Here is a 15,403-nt window from a genome sequence, read left to right on the forward strand (position 1 = left end):
CTAAAGGGCAACTTATTCACGCGGAGGGTGGTGTGTGTGGAATAGGCTGCCAGGGGAAGTGGTGAAGGCTGGTACAATTGCAACATTTAAGAGGCATCTGGATGGGTATATGAATAGGAACGGTTTGGAGGGATATAGGGCAGGTGCCCCCAGGAGCTCACTGGACCCAAAATGTTAAATCTGATTTCTCACCACAGATGTTGCCAGACCTTCTGAGCTTTTCCAGCAATTTCTGTTTTTGTTTCTGACTTCCAGCATCCACAGTTCTCTCAATTTTTATTCAATGCTTTATGGACTTCGATTGGAATCCCAGCATGATAAATGCAGAAAAAAACGGACAAAATGCTGGAGAAACTCAGCAGGTCTGGCAGTAGTTGTGGAGAGAGAAAAAGTTAATGTTTCAAGTCTGGTATGGCTCTACTTTAGATGATGTCAAAATTTAAATTGAATCAAATCTGGAAATTTGAAAAACAATCACTGTAATAGTGACCATGTAACATTTGTCGAAAAAAATCCAGCACACTAATGTGCTTTAGGGGAGAAAACCTGCTATCCTCACCAGGCCTAGCGTTCTTGAGACTCCAGGCCCACAGCAATGTGGTTGACACTTAACTTCCCTCTAAAATGGCAGAGAAAGCTATTCAGTTTAATGAGCAAATAGGTATTGCCAGAGACGAATAGCCTTGCCAACTGCACCAACATCCCATGTAAGAAGGAAGAAAAACCCTCTTAAGGACCCTCTCATCCTTCCTAATGAACTGGACATAATACTCAAGTTGGGACCCAGCAGGGCCAGCATTACATTGTCTGCTTTTTCTACACAGTGCCTCTACAAGTTTCAAGATCCCATATACTTTGCTAATTATTTATCTACTATGTCCTTACACATTCAAAGATTGAGGCATATTGACCCCAAGGTCCCTCTCTGCCAGCACACTCATGCAAATTGAGCAATTAAGTCCATATTGATTGATGAAGGGCTCTTACCCGAAATATCGATTCTCCTGCTCCTCGGATGCTGCCTGACCTGCTGTGCTTTTCCAGCACAACGCTCTCGACTCCATACTGCTTGTCCCTATCCTTTCTGCCAGAATGCATTACATCGCATTTATTTGCCCTTTCTGCTAGTCTATCTGCATCTTGCTCCAGTGAGCATGCACTTTACATTCCTGAGCATTAAACACCCATTACTCCCCATGTTAATAGAACATAGAACATAGAAAATACAGCACAGAAGAGGCCTTTTGGCCCACAATGTTGTGCTGAGAATGAATCCTAATATAAAATAAAATAACTTAACCTACACCCCTCAATTCTTTGCTGTGAATGTGCATGTCCAGCAGTCACTTAAATGTCTCTAATGTCTCTGCTTCCACCACCACTGCTGGCAACGCATTCCATGCATTCACAACTCTTTGCATAAAGAACTTTCCTCTGACATCCCCTCTGTACCTTTCTCCTAATATCTTAAACTATGTCCCCTCGTGCCAGTCAGTCCTGCCCTGGGGAAAGGTCTCTGGCTATTGACTCTATGCATGCCTCTCATTATCTTGTATACCTCGATCAGGTCTCCTCTCTTCCTCCTTCTCTCCAGAAAGAAAAGTCCGAGCTTAGTCAACCTCTCTTAATAAGGCAAGCCCTCCGTCCAGGCAGCATCCTGGTAAACCTTCTTTGCACCCTCTCCAAGGCCTCTGTATCTTTCCTATAGTAGGGCAACTAGAACTGGACACAATATTCCAAGTATGGTCTCACCAGGGTTGTATAGAGCTGCAGCAAAATCTCACAGCTCTTAAACTCGATCCCGCTGTTGATGAAAGCCAAAACACCATATGCTTTCTTAACAACCCTATCCAATTGGGCGGCAACTTTAAGGGATCTATGTACTTGAACACCAAACTCCCTCTGTTCCTCCACACTGCCAAGAATCCTGTCCTTAATCCTATATTCAGCATTCGAGTTCCACCTCCCAAAATGCATCACTTCACATTTATCCAGGTTGAACTTCAACCTGCAGTAGCCCTCTATACTATCAATGACACTTCCAACCTTTGTGTCATCTGCAAATTTACTAACCCACCCCTCAACCTCCTCATCCAAGACATTTATAATAACTACAAAGAGCAGTGGCCCAAGAACAGGGTCCTGCGGGACCCCACTCAACACTGACCTCCAGGCAGAATACTTTCCAGCTATAACCACTCTCTGCCTTCTGTCAGCCAGCCAATTCTGAATCCAGACAGCCAAATCTCCCTGTATCCCATACTTCCTGACTTTATGAATGAGCCTACCATGGGGAACCTTATCAAATGCCTTGCTGAAGTCCACATACACCACATCCACTGCTCGACCTTCATCGACCTGTCTTGTCACCTCCTCAAAGAGCTCAATAAGATTTGTGAGGCATGACCTGCCCCTCACAAGCCATGCTGACTGCCTTTAATCACACTATGCTCTTCCAAATAGTCATGAATCCTATCCCTCAAAATGTTTTCCAAAATCTTGCTGACCACAGACATAAGACTGACGGGTCTGTAATTGCCAGGGGTTTCCCTATTGTCCTTCTTGAAAATCCTCCCATGGAGAGTGAGGAAGTAAAGATCTTCGCCAGTGGCTTAGCAACCTCCTTTCTCGCTTCCCAGAGCAGCCTTGGGTAAATCTGGTCTGGCCCTGGAGACTTATCGGTTTTAATGTTTGCCAAAGTTTTCAGCTCATAGTCTTCATCAATCTTGTTCTGTTCAAGCCTGTATCCCAGCTCCTCAAAGTTCTCATTCACAACAAAGTACCTTTCCTTAGTGAAAACCGAAGCAAAAAACTCCCCTACCTGCTCAGACTCCACACACAAGTTCTCTCCGCTATCCCTGATTGGCACTACCTTCTCCCTGATCATTCTCTTATTCCTCAGGTTCTCCCTAATCCTTCCTGCCAAGCCTTTTTCGTGCCCACCCCCCAGCTCTCCTCAGTCCATTTCTGAACTCCTTTCTAGCAAGCCTGTAATCCTCTAAAGCTTGCTAGATCCTTGCTACCTCCACCTTAGGTAAGGTGCCTTCTTCCTTTTGACGAGAAGCTCCTCTGTTCTCGTCATCCAAAGTTCCTTAATCTTACCCTTTCTTACCTGTCTCAGAGGGACAAATTGGTGCATCACTCGCAACAACTGCTCCTTAAATAGTCTCCACATGTCTGCTGTGCCCTTTCTGTGGAACAATTGTTCCCAATCTGTACTTCCCAACTCCTGTCTGATAGCGTCATAATTTCCTTTTCCCCAATTAAATATCTTCCCTTGGTAACTACTCCTTTCCCTCTCCAAGGCTATGGTAAATGTGAGGCAGTTGTGATCACTGACACCAAAGTGCTCTCCCACCGTGAGATCTGACACCTGTCCTGGCTCATTGCTGAACACCAAATCCAAAATGGCCTCTCCCCTCGTTGGCCTGTCTACATACTGAGTAAGGAAACCCTCCTGAATACATCTGACAAAAACAGCTCCATCCAAACTGTCTGCACTAAGGAGCTTCTCGTCGATATTGGGAAAGTTGAAATCTCCCATAACAACAACCCTGCCACATCCACATTTTTTCAAAATCTGCTGGCCTATGAGATCTTCAATCTCTCTACTGCTATTAGGGGGTCTGTAGAAAGCCCCCAATGAGGTAGCTGCTCCCTTGTTGTTCCGAACTTCCACCCATACTGACTCAGTAGACAAACCTTCCTCAACAACCTTCGTTTCTGTAGCTGTGATGCAGTCTCTGATTAGCAATGCTACACCCCCTCCTCTTTTTCCACCCTCCCTGTTCTTTTTAAACGTTCTAAACCCTGGAACATCTAACAACCATTCCTGCCCCTGTGAAACCCATGTCTCCGTTATGGCCACAACATCATAGTCCCAAGTACTGATCCATGCTCTAAGTTTGTCACTCTTTTTTCGGACACTCCTGCATTAAAGCAGAACACCTTAACTGATCCCTTTGTTTCATCACGTGAAAAAGCTTCCTGATAGATTTAATACATCCTGTCACTGCCCCATCTACAACTACCCTCCTCTCAGATATGTAGCTTTGGATCCCATCCCCTGCCAAACTAGTTTAAACCCTCCCGAGCCACACAAACAAATCTCCCACCCAGACTTTGTGCCACTCCAATTCAGGTGTAGCCCGTCCTTCATGTATAGGTCCCACCTTCCCCAGAAGGCATCCCAATGGTCTAAGTATCTAAAGCCCTCCCTCCTGCACCAGCCTCACAGCCACGTGTTAAGCTGCACTCACTGACTGTTCCTCATCTCACTATCTTGTGACACCGGTAGCAAACCTGAGATCACTCCTCTACTCATCCTGCTCTTCAGCTTCCAACCTAACTCTCTGTAGTCACTTTTCAGATCCTCAGTCCCTATCCTGGCTATGTCATTGGTGCCAATATGTACCACGATTTCTGGCTGCTCACCCTCCCCCTTCAGAATCCTGTAAACCCGATTGGCAACATCCCGGTGCACCGGGGAGGCAACATACCCACTTAAAAACTTCCCAGCAGCCCCTTGTTTCTCTCCGCCCTCTCTCCTCGCCGCTCTGTCAAAAAATTTTGTTTTTTACTCACCTTCCCAGTAGTCCTTCACTTCTCCCTCGCACCTCTCCCCCTCTCTTCCCCTCGGTGCCTGATCTAAGGTTTTTAAAATGTTAGATTCACCTTCCCAAATTTCCTTCACTCCTACTTTGCAACTCGCGGCAAATGGAGGCCCCGACGTCTGAACTGAGGTTTTTATATGAATAGGAAGGGTTTGGAGGGATATGGGCCGGGTGCTGGCAGGTGGGACTAGATTGGACTAGGATATCTGGTTGGCATGCACGGGTTGGACCTAAGGGTCTGTTTCCATGCTGTACGTCTCTATGACTCTATGTGAACTGTTAGCCAATCCCTGTATTCCTCGTAGATCCTTTTAGTCAATTCCTGTCTAAGATGTCCTTCTCCAGTTACAGTAAAAAACCCCACTCACTTATGCAGCTTATCCTTCTTCTCTACATTAACACCTTGCTTCCCTCTCCATAGAGAGGGAACAGCCAATTGAATATTTTTGATGTTTATTTGTTTCTGTAATGCAGGAAATGCAACAGTCAGTTTGCACACAGCAAGCATCCACAAACAGTAATGTGGTAGTGACCAAAGCATCTGCTGGTGATGTTGCTTGAGGGATAAATATCGATCAGAATACCAAATATCAGAATACCCTTGCCGTTTTTCAACAGTGTAATGGGATCTTTCATACCTATCAGCGAGCGTTGGTTTTATTGAATCATAAAATACAGAAGGAGCCTATTCTATCCACTGTACCATGCCAGCTCTTGAAAAGAGCTGTCCAATTCTTTCTCCTCTGTCGGTAATAAGTCTAAATTTGCTGGGTCAACTAAAATGAGGAAACCATGTGGTTTGCTCTGTTGAAAGATTGGATGGTTGAATCAGTTGAATGATGTCTTAAGTCTTTTCTTTATTTTCCGAAAGGGTAAGTGTGTTTACAACTCAGTAGGCAATGAATTGTACAGGTGACACTGCATGTCTAGCTGAAGTTCTCAGTTTAAAAAGCTGCAGTGTCCTAGTTGTACCATATGTTATCAAAAATAAAGTGTGGCTGATCACAGGATTATGTGTAAATATCATTTGGCTGATATTTGGCTGACAACACATAAGCTGCAAGAAAATGGCTTCTATGACATGTCTGAGTAACCTCTGAAGACTGGATAGTGCAAGGTTTAATCACACAGGCTGCTTGCATGGAAAGGGAGTATAAGAGAATTTGCCTCAGAGTAACAGCTCAGGATCAGGAGACATCTGATCAATGACTACAGCCAGGGAACAAGCAGGCTGTAGTTCTGGTCCTTAGACAAATCCACATAAACTGAGTCATTTGCAATTATAAGCATGTGCAAGTAAGCATGTCTTGTGCAACTGTTGTTGCTGTAATTTTGTAGTGTACTTCACAAGCAAATGTAGAACAGTACAGGACAGGAAGAGGCTTTTAGGTCCACCACGTGTATGATGATCATGATGCCATTCTAAATTAATCCTATCTGCCTGCTTCTGCAAAGATGATTCTGGATAGGAGTGAAAGTAACAGGACAGTTGTTATGGCGGCTTTAGCTTTCCTAATGTTGACTGGAAATGCCAAAGTTCGAGTACCTTAGATGGGTCAGTTTTTGTCCAATGTATGAAGGAGGGTTTCCTGACACAGTATGTGGACAGGCCAACAAGAGGCGACGCCACATTGGATTTGGTCCTGGGTATTGAACCCGGCCAGGTGTTAGATTTGGAGGAAGGTGTGCACTTTGATGATAGTGACCACAATTCAGTTAAGTTTACTTTAGCAATGGAAAGGGACAAGTATTTACCACAGGGCAAGAGTTATAGCTGAGGGAAAGGCAATTATGATGCTATTAGGTAAGATTTAGGATGCATAGGATGGGAAAGGAAACTGTAGGGGATGGAATGTGGAGCTTGTTCAAGGAACAGCTACTGTGTGTCCTTGATAATTATGTACCTGTAAGGCAGAAAGGAAATAGTCGAGCAAGGGAACTGTGGTTTACTAAAGAGATTGAAGCTCTTGTCAAGAGGAAGAAGGAGGCTTATGTAAAGTTGAGACATGAAGGCTCAGTTAGAGCGCTTGAATGATTCAAGTTAACCAGGAAGGACCTAAAGAGAGAGCTAAGAAGAACCAGGAGGGGACATGAGAAGTCTTTGCCAGGTAGGATCAAGGAAAACCCTAAAGCTTCCTATAGGTATGTCAGGAATAAAAGAATGACTAGAGTAAGATTAGGGCTGAAACTTTATTGCAGTTTCAGCTTTGATCTCCAGCGTCTGCAGACCTCACTTTCTCCTCCTAGAGTAAGATTAGGGCCTATCAAGGACAGTAGTGGGAAGTTGTGTGCAGAGTCCGAAGAAATCGGAGAGGTACTAAATAAATATTTTTTGTCAGTGTTCACACTGGAAAAAAGATGTTGTTGTTGAGGAAAATACTGAGACACAGGCTATTAGACTAGATGGGATTGAGATTCATTTGGAGGAGGTGTTAGCAATTCTGGAAAGTGTGAAAATAGAGAAGTCCCCTGGGCCGGATGGGACTTATCCTAGAATTCTCTGGGAAGTTAGGGTAGAGATTGCAGAGCCTTTGGCTTTGATCTTTATGTCATCATTATCTACAGAAATAGTGCCAGGAGACTGGAGGATAGCAAATGTTCAAGAAAGGAAGTAGAGACAATCCTGGTAATTATGGACCAGTGAGTCTTAGTTCAGTTGTGGGTAAAGTGTTGGAAAGGATTATAAGAGATAGGATTTATAATCATCTACAAAGGAATAATTTGGTTTGGGATAGTCAACATAGTTTTGTGAAGGGTAGGTTGTGCCTCACAAACCTTTTTGAGTTCTTTGAGAAGGTGACCAAACAGGAGGATGAGGGTAAAACGGTTGATATGGTGTATATGGATTTTAGTAAGGTATTTGATGAGGTTCCCCACGGTAGGCTATTGCAGAAAATATGGAGGCATGGGATTGAGGGTGATTTAGCAGTTTGGATCAGAAATTGGTTGGCTGAAAGAAGACAGAGGGTGGTGGTTGGTGGGAAATGTTCATCCTGGAGTTCATTTACTAGTGGTGCACTGCAAGAGGACCACTGTTTGTCATTGGATTAGATTAGATTAGATTAGATTAGATTACCTACAGTGTGGAAACAGGCCCTTCGGCCCAACAAGTCCACACCGACCCGCCGAAGCGTAACCCACCCAGACCCATTCTCCTACATTTACCCCTTACCTAACACTACGGGCAATTTGGAGTAAAGGGTACAGTTCTGTTCGCCGCATTATAGGAAGAATGTGGACGCATTAGAAAAGGGGCAGAGGAGATTTACTAGGATGTTGCCTGATATGGAGGGAAGGTCTTATGAGTAAAGGCTGAGGGACTTGAAGTTGCTTTCGTTAGAGAGAAGGTGGTTAAGAGATGACTTAACAGAGGCATACAAGATGATCAGAGGATTAGATAGGTTGGGCAGTGAGAGCCTTTTTCCTCAGAAGGTGATGGCTAGCATGAGGGGACATAGCTTTAAACTGAGGAGTGATAGATATAGGACAGATGTAAGAGGTAGTTTCTTTACTCAGAGAGCAGTAAGGGCATAGAATGCCCATGGATGATAATGGAATAGTGTAAGTTAGATGGGCTTTAGATCAGATTCACTGGTCGGTGCAACATCAAAGGCCCAAGGGCCTATACTGTCTGTATTGTTCTATGATCTATGTTCTATGTTGTCCATATCTTTCTATTCCCTGCCTGTTCATGTGTCTGTCTAATTAAACATTACTATCATACACCACTTCCCCTGGCAGCACATTCCATGTACCTATCACCCTCTACATAAAAAACAAGCTTCAGATATCTCTTTTAAACATTCCCCCCTCACATTAAACCTATGCCCCTAATATTTAACATTTCCACCTATAAAAAAAGACTCCAACAATCCACCTCATCCATGCCTCTCAACATTTTTTATGTTATATCCCATTGTTGGGACTGCCTTTGGGCTATTGATATCCAGAGTAAACCTGGCAGACCAGAAAGGTAGAAATAAAACCCCCTTTTGTTTTGCAACAGCACTGCAACATCTTCCATTTCAAATTTTATCCAATTCTCTTTTGAAAGTTGCTTGTGTTAAATCTGCTTCTGCCACCTTAAATGCCAAATTATAACTCAATTCATTTTTACAAAACAGTGTCCTCACCTTGCCCCTGATCTGTATCTTTGGCAATTATCTTATATCTAGTCAGAGTAGAAGTGAATGAATAGACAGGATGAATGAGTGGCTTGAGAGATGGTGCGGGGGTGGGGTTCAGATTTTTGGGACATTGGGACTAGTTCTGAGGGAGGTTAGATTATGACAAAGCGGATGGTCTACACCTGGGCAGGACTGGAACCAATGTCCTTGGGGATGCTTTTGCTAACGCTGTTGGGAAGGGTTTAAACAAATGTGGCAGGGGGATGGGAACCAAATGAGGAGGTTAGTGGACAGTAAGGAGGCAGTAACTAAAGCCTGTAAGGAACTAGATCATGAAGTCAGCATGACTAAATGGAAGAGTAGGCAGGGAGTAGATGATGAACGCAAGAGGACAGGTGGTCTGAGGTGTATTTGTTTTAATGTGAGAAGTGTAGTAGGTAAGGCAGATAAACCTAGGGCTTGGACTAGTACCTGGGAGTATGATGTTATTGCTATGACTGGGATTTGGTTGAGGGAAGGGCATGATTGGCAACTAAATATCCCAGGATATGGATGCTTCAGTTGGGATAGAGAGGGAGGTAAAAGGGGTGGAGGAGTTGCATTACTGGTCAGAGAGGATTTCATAGCTATACTGAAGGAAGATACTACGGAGGACTCGAGCAGAGGCAATATGGGCAGAGCTTAGAGATAGGAAGGCTGCGGTAACAATGTTGGGGCTGTACTACAGACCTCCCAACAGCGAGCGTGAGATAGAGGTACAAATATGTAAACAGAGTATGGAAAAATCTAGAAGCAACAGGCTGGTGATGATGGGAGATTTTAATTTTCCCAACATTGACTGGGATTCAATTAGTGTTAGAGGTTTAGATGGCCAGATTTGTAAGGAGGATCCAGGAGGGTTTTCTGGAGCAGTATGTAAATAGTCCAACTCAGGAAGTGGCCATACAGAAACTGGTGTTGGGGAATGAGCACAGCCAGATGGTTGAAGTTTCAGTAGGGGATTACTTTGGGAATAATGATCACAGTTCTGTAAGTTTTAGAATACTCACAGACAAAGACGAGAATGGTCCTGAAGCAAGAGTGCTAAATTGGGGGAAGGCCAACTACAGCAAAATTCAGTAGGAGCTGGGGAATGTGGATTGGGAGCAGCTGTTTGAGGATAAATCCACATTTGATATGTGGGAAGCTTTTAAAGAGAGGTTGATTTGAGTGCGGGGCAGTTATGTCCCTGTGAAAATGAGGGATAGAAACGGCAAGATTAGGGAACCATGGATGACAGGTGAAATTGTGAGACTAGCTAAGAGGAGAAAGGAAGCATACATAAGGTCGAGGCGACTGAAAACAGACAAAGCTTTGGAAGAATATCAGGAAAGTAGGACCAATCTGAAATGAGGACTTAAGAGGCCAAAAAAGGGTCATGAACTATATTTAGCAAATTGGGTTAAGGAAAATCCCAAAGCCTTTTATTCAAATATAAGGAGCAAGAGGGTAACTAGAGAAAGGGTTGACCCACTCAAGGACAAAGGAGGGAAGTCATGCATGGAGCCAGAGAAAATGGGTGAGGTTCTCAACGAGTACTATTCATCGAGGAGAGAGACATGATGGATGTGGAGGTTAGGAATAGATGTTTGGTTACTCTAGGTCGACTTGGCATAAAGAGGGAGGAAGTTTTGGGTGTTCTAAAAGGCATTAAGATGGACAAGTCCACAGGTCTGGATGGGATCTATCACAGGTTACTGAGGGAAGTGAGAGAGGAAATATTTGGGGCCTTAACAGATATTTTTGCAGTATCCTTGAACATGGGTGAGGTCGCGGAGGACTGGAGAATTGCTGTTCCCTTGTTTAAGAAGGGTAGCAGGGATAATCCAGGTAATTCTAGACCGGTAAGCCTGAGGTCAGTGGTAGGGAAGCTGCTGGAGAAGATACTGAGGGATAGGATCTATTCCCATTTGGAAACAAATAGATTTATCAGTGATTAGGCAACATGGTTTTGTGCAGGGAAGGTCATGTCTTACCAACTCAGTAGTATTCTTTGAAGAAGTGACAAAGTTGATTGATGAGGAAAGCGCTGTAGAAGTCATATACATGGTCTTCAGTAAGGCATTTGATAAGGTTCCCCATGGTAGGCTGATGGAGAAAGGAAAGTCGCATGGGGTCCAGGGCGTACTAGCTGGATGGATGGAGAACTGGCTGGGCAGCAGGAGACAGAGAGTAGTAGTGGAAGGGAGTTTCTCAAACTGTGACCAGTGGTGTTCCACAGGGATCAGGCTGGGACTACTGTTGTTTGTGATATACATAAATGATCTGGAGGAAGGTATCGGGGTCTGATAGCAAGTTGGCAGGTGACACTAAAATTGGTGGAATAGGAGATAATGAAGGGGACCATCAGGGAATGCAGCAGAATATAGATAGATTGGAGAGTTGGGCAAAGAAATGGCAGTTGGAGTACAATCCAGGCAAATGTGAGGTGATGCATTTTAGAGGATCCAATTCAAGAGCGAACTAAATGGTAAATGGAAAAGGCCTGGGGAAAATTGATGTACAGAGAGATCTGGGTGTTCAGGTACCCTGAGGATGGTAACACAGGATAATAGAGTGGTCAAAAAGGCATATGGCATGCATTCCTTCATCGAACAGGGTATTGAATACAAGAGTTGGGAGGTCACGTCACAGTTGTATCGGACTTTGGTTTGGCCACATTTGGAATGCTGCATACAATTCTGGTCACCACATTACCAAAAGGATGTGGATGCTTTGGAGAAGGTGCAGAGGAGGTTCACCAGAATGTTGTCTGCTATGAAGGGCACTAGCTATGAAGAGAGGTTGAGTAGTTTAGGATTATTTTCATTAGAAAGACAGGGGTCTACAAAATCATGAGAGGTATAGACAGGGTGGATAGCAAGAAGCTTTTTCTCAGAGTGGGGGACTCAATTACTGGGGGTCATGAGTTCAAAGTGAGTGGGGAAATGTTTAAGGGAGATATGAGGGGAAAGAATCTTTATGCAGAGGGTGGTGGGTGCCTGGAATGTGTTGCCAGTGGAGGTGGCAGAGGCCGACGCGTTAGCATCATTTAAGATGTATCTAGACAGATACATGAATGGGCAGGGAGCAGAGGGATACAGACCCTTAGAAAACAGTTGACAGGTTTAGATAGAGGATCTGGATCAGTGCAGGTTTGGAGGGCTAAAGGGGCTGTTCCTGTGCTGTAATTTTCTTTGTTCTTTGCTTCCTAACCCTTATGCAGTTTGGACGCAGTTTCTTCCTTTCTACTCGATCAAATTCCCCAACATTATAACGGTGACTACACTTCAGAAAGTACCTCATTGACTGTAAAATCACTTTGAGACATCCTGCAATCTTGAAAGATACAAGATAAATGTTTTTAACACCATTATTATATCTCCCCCTCCCCTTCTCTCCTTCACGAAGATTCTATCTTCTTCAGTATCGCCACTTACCTGAAATTCCATATCCCAGTGACTCAACTCATACCTCATATGAGTGTTGTCAGAGTCAGAGTGTGGTGCTGGAAAAGCACAGCCAGTCAGGCAGCATCTGAGGAGCAGGACAGTCAACATTTCAAGCATACGTTATTCATCAGAATGACAATTCTCCTGCTCCTCGATGCTGCCTGAGGCTGTGCTTTCCCAGCACCACGCTCTTCGACTCTAATCTCCAGCATCTGAGTGTTATCATTTTTTTTAAAAAAACGCTTGATAGTACAGCAATCGAGCATTGCTAAAAAGAAGACAAAAACAAATGTTTTCAACATGCACTCATTTGGACCGGAACACAAACTTTGGTAGGAAAGACTAGTTTTTAAAAATTTTATTAAACAGTACAAACTACAGTTGACAATAAACAGAAAGCAGCAGTTCACAAGGGCAGCAAAGCCAAAGCCAAACCCCAAACCCCGCTGTTCAACCAGTTTTCAGCAAGAGGAGGACAAACCTCAAATCCCACTTCCATTTATCACAAAGATAACAGTAACAAACACAGACAAGACAGTGCAATCAAATAAGAAAGTGTGTAGAACACAGACCCAATATAGCTGTAAAAAAGATATCTGACACCCATCTACAGCACATACTGATCAGACTGTCCTTGACTAGCCTTCCGGCTGGACAGTCATCAGCCTTCCGGTCTCTGGCTGCCCTGCATACTGACTGACCCTCCCCAAGCCCGCTTTCCTCCAGATTGGTCGTTGACCACCCAGTTGCCCCACGTACTGACCGGACTACCCCGGGTCTCTTTCCTATGAACTGGTTGTTGGCCTTCCAGGACCTGGCCGCCCTGCGTATTGACTGACCCTCCCCAGCCCACTTTCCTCTGGGAGGGACATCAGCCACAGGCTCCTGGTCACCCCAGTACTAACCAAACCACCCCCGACCTGCATTCCTACAGACAGGCTGTCGACATTCCAGTACCCAGCCACCCTACGTACTGACTGACCCTTTCCCCTGGGCCAGTGTTCCTATGGACTGGTCATCGGCTGTCCAGTTCCCAGCCTGTCTGCTTACTGACCAATCCTCCCCCAGTCGGCCTTCCTACGGACTAAGACTAAGAAGAGAAAAAAAAATAAAACAAGAAAAAAAAAGATTCGACAGGAGCTGTTAAGTATCAATCTCAGCTAATTGATTAAACACAGGCCAAGCGGGTAAACTCAGATTGGTCAAAGTGTGACGATGGAGAATGAAGCTGAGACTGGTCATCACCTTCCCTCTTTCTTAATATGTTTACAACCTCCTTTTGCCTATAAGATCAAGGTCTAGTTTGTGAATATATATGGCCTCTAGCACATGCTCGGTGTGAGTGGTGTTATTAAAGATGTTGTATAGATGTTTATTAATAATGATGTTGATAGGGAGAGAAGTAGTGGTGTTGTTAATAATGATGCTATTAATAATAATCATATTGATAATGATATTAATAATTATCTGTATTAATAACAATGTTATACAGGTGTTATTTATAATGCTGTTAATGGGAAGGGACTATATGGTGTTATTAATGATGTTATAGTGTTAATAGGAAGTATGAGGGTAGTATCAATATTAATGATGTTATATAGATGTTATTATCAATAATGATGGTTGTCATTAGTAGTCATATTATTAATCATAATGATTTGTTTTGTTAATGGGAAGGGAGTGAGCAGGATCTTAATAAATGAAGTCACTTCTAGTGATGTTATTATTAATAATAAAAATATTAAAAATAGGATGGCTCGGTGGCTCAGCGGTTAGCACTGCTGCCTCACAGCGCCAGGGACCTGGGTTCGATTCCCGCCTCATTGCACATTCTCCCCATGTCTGCGTGGGTTTCCTCCGGGTGCTCCGGTTTCCTCCCACGGTCCAAAGATGTGCAGGTCAGGTGAATTGGTCATGCTAAAATGCCCGTAGAGTTAGGTGCATTAGTTAGGGGGAATGGGTCTGGGTGGGTTACTCTTCGGATGGTCGGTATGGACTAGTTGGGCCAAAGGGCCTGTTTCCACACTGTAGGGAATCTAAGAATCAAATCCAAGTAATATTAATTGAAATTGAGCAAACAGCAGGATGGAATTGATAATATTGTTATTAATAGCGATGTTCTTATTAAAACTGATGATGCTATTAATAATGATGATGTTGGTAGTGATTTTATTGCTAATAATGTTGTTGATAATAATGTTGTTTTTAATAATGGTGTTATATTGTTACTGGGGAGTGAGCAGTGCTATTAATGATGTTATGAAACCCATTACATTCCAATTAAAATTATTCATAATAGTAACATCACTAATATAATATTATTATGATCATCTCCATCCCACCATCTGCTCCATTCTGATTAATATTATTCATAATAATATCACTATTAATAACAACATAATTAATGATGGCATCATTAATATCAGCTCCTTTCCTCCACATTAATCATAATTATAACATCATCATCATCAATAACATTAGTAATATAACACATGATGTTATTACTAATGACATTATTATTGTTGTGAATAATAGAATGCGGTGGGTGGTGGGATGGAGCTGATAATAAGTGTAATTTTAAAAATGCTGTAACTAATACCAGTGATATATAGTATTACAATGTCAACAATGTTATTAATAGCAATAGTACATCATAAAAATGATTATGAATAATGATATTAATATGAAAAATTCAGTGATGGGTGTTGATAGTGATGTTATTATTAATCATATTAATTATTGTTATTAATCGTGACTCCATTATCATAAATACCATTACTAATCATTGTAATGAAAGGGACACGATCATTATTGATGATATTGTTAATAATAGTCATTCTATTACTATTAATAGCATTATTAATTATTGTTATTAATTATTGTTATTAATGGCGATTCTATTTTATTGATGGTATTGCCAATGATTGTTATTTATAGTGACTGCATTACTGTGAATCCCATTATTAATTATTGTTGTTAAGTGACTTGGTTATTATTGATGGTGGTGTTATATTGTTCATGCGGAGGAATGCAGCTCACTACCCGGCTGTTAGCGGGTCCAGATGCCGTCAGTGTAACCCTCCGCCGAGTGACAAGGCGCAGGTGGCGGGAAAGTAGAAAACAACAGATAGAGTGAGTGAGATAGTGAGAGGGAGAGAGATAGTGAGAGTGAGGGAGAGATAGTGAGAGGGAG

At 43.0% G+C, this 15,403-nt stretch overlaps 1 protein-coding gene across 1 annotated transcript in view; it reads left to right on the top strand.

Moving 5' to 3' along the window:
- Positions 1–15,261: 15,261 nt before the first annotated feature.
- The window catches only part of sycp3 (synaptonemal complex protein 3), a 90,960-nt gene continuing 90,818 nt past the window's right edge, over positions 15,262–15,403 (top strand). Inside the window, exon 1 of the mRNA XM_043716300.1 lies at positions 15,262–15,342. The gene's annotated coding sequence lies outside the window, so the exon portion shown is untranslated. The remainder of the gene's footprint in view (positions 15,343–15,403) is intronic.

This window comes from Chiloscyllium plagiosum, chromosome 26, assembly GCF_004010195.1.
Source record: "Chiloscyllium plagiosum isolate BGI_BamShark_2017 chromosome 26, ASM401019v2, whole genome shotgun sequence".
NCBI lineage: Eukaryota > Metazoa > Chordata > Chondrichthyes > Orectolobiformes > Hemiscylliidae > Chiloscyllium > Chiloscyllium plagiosum.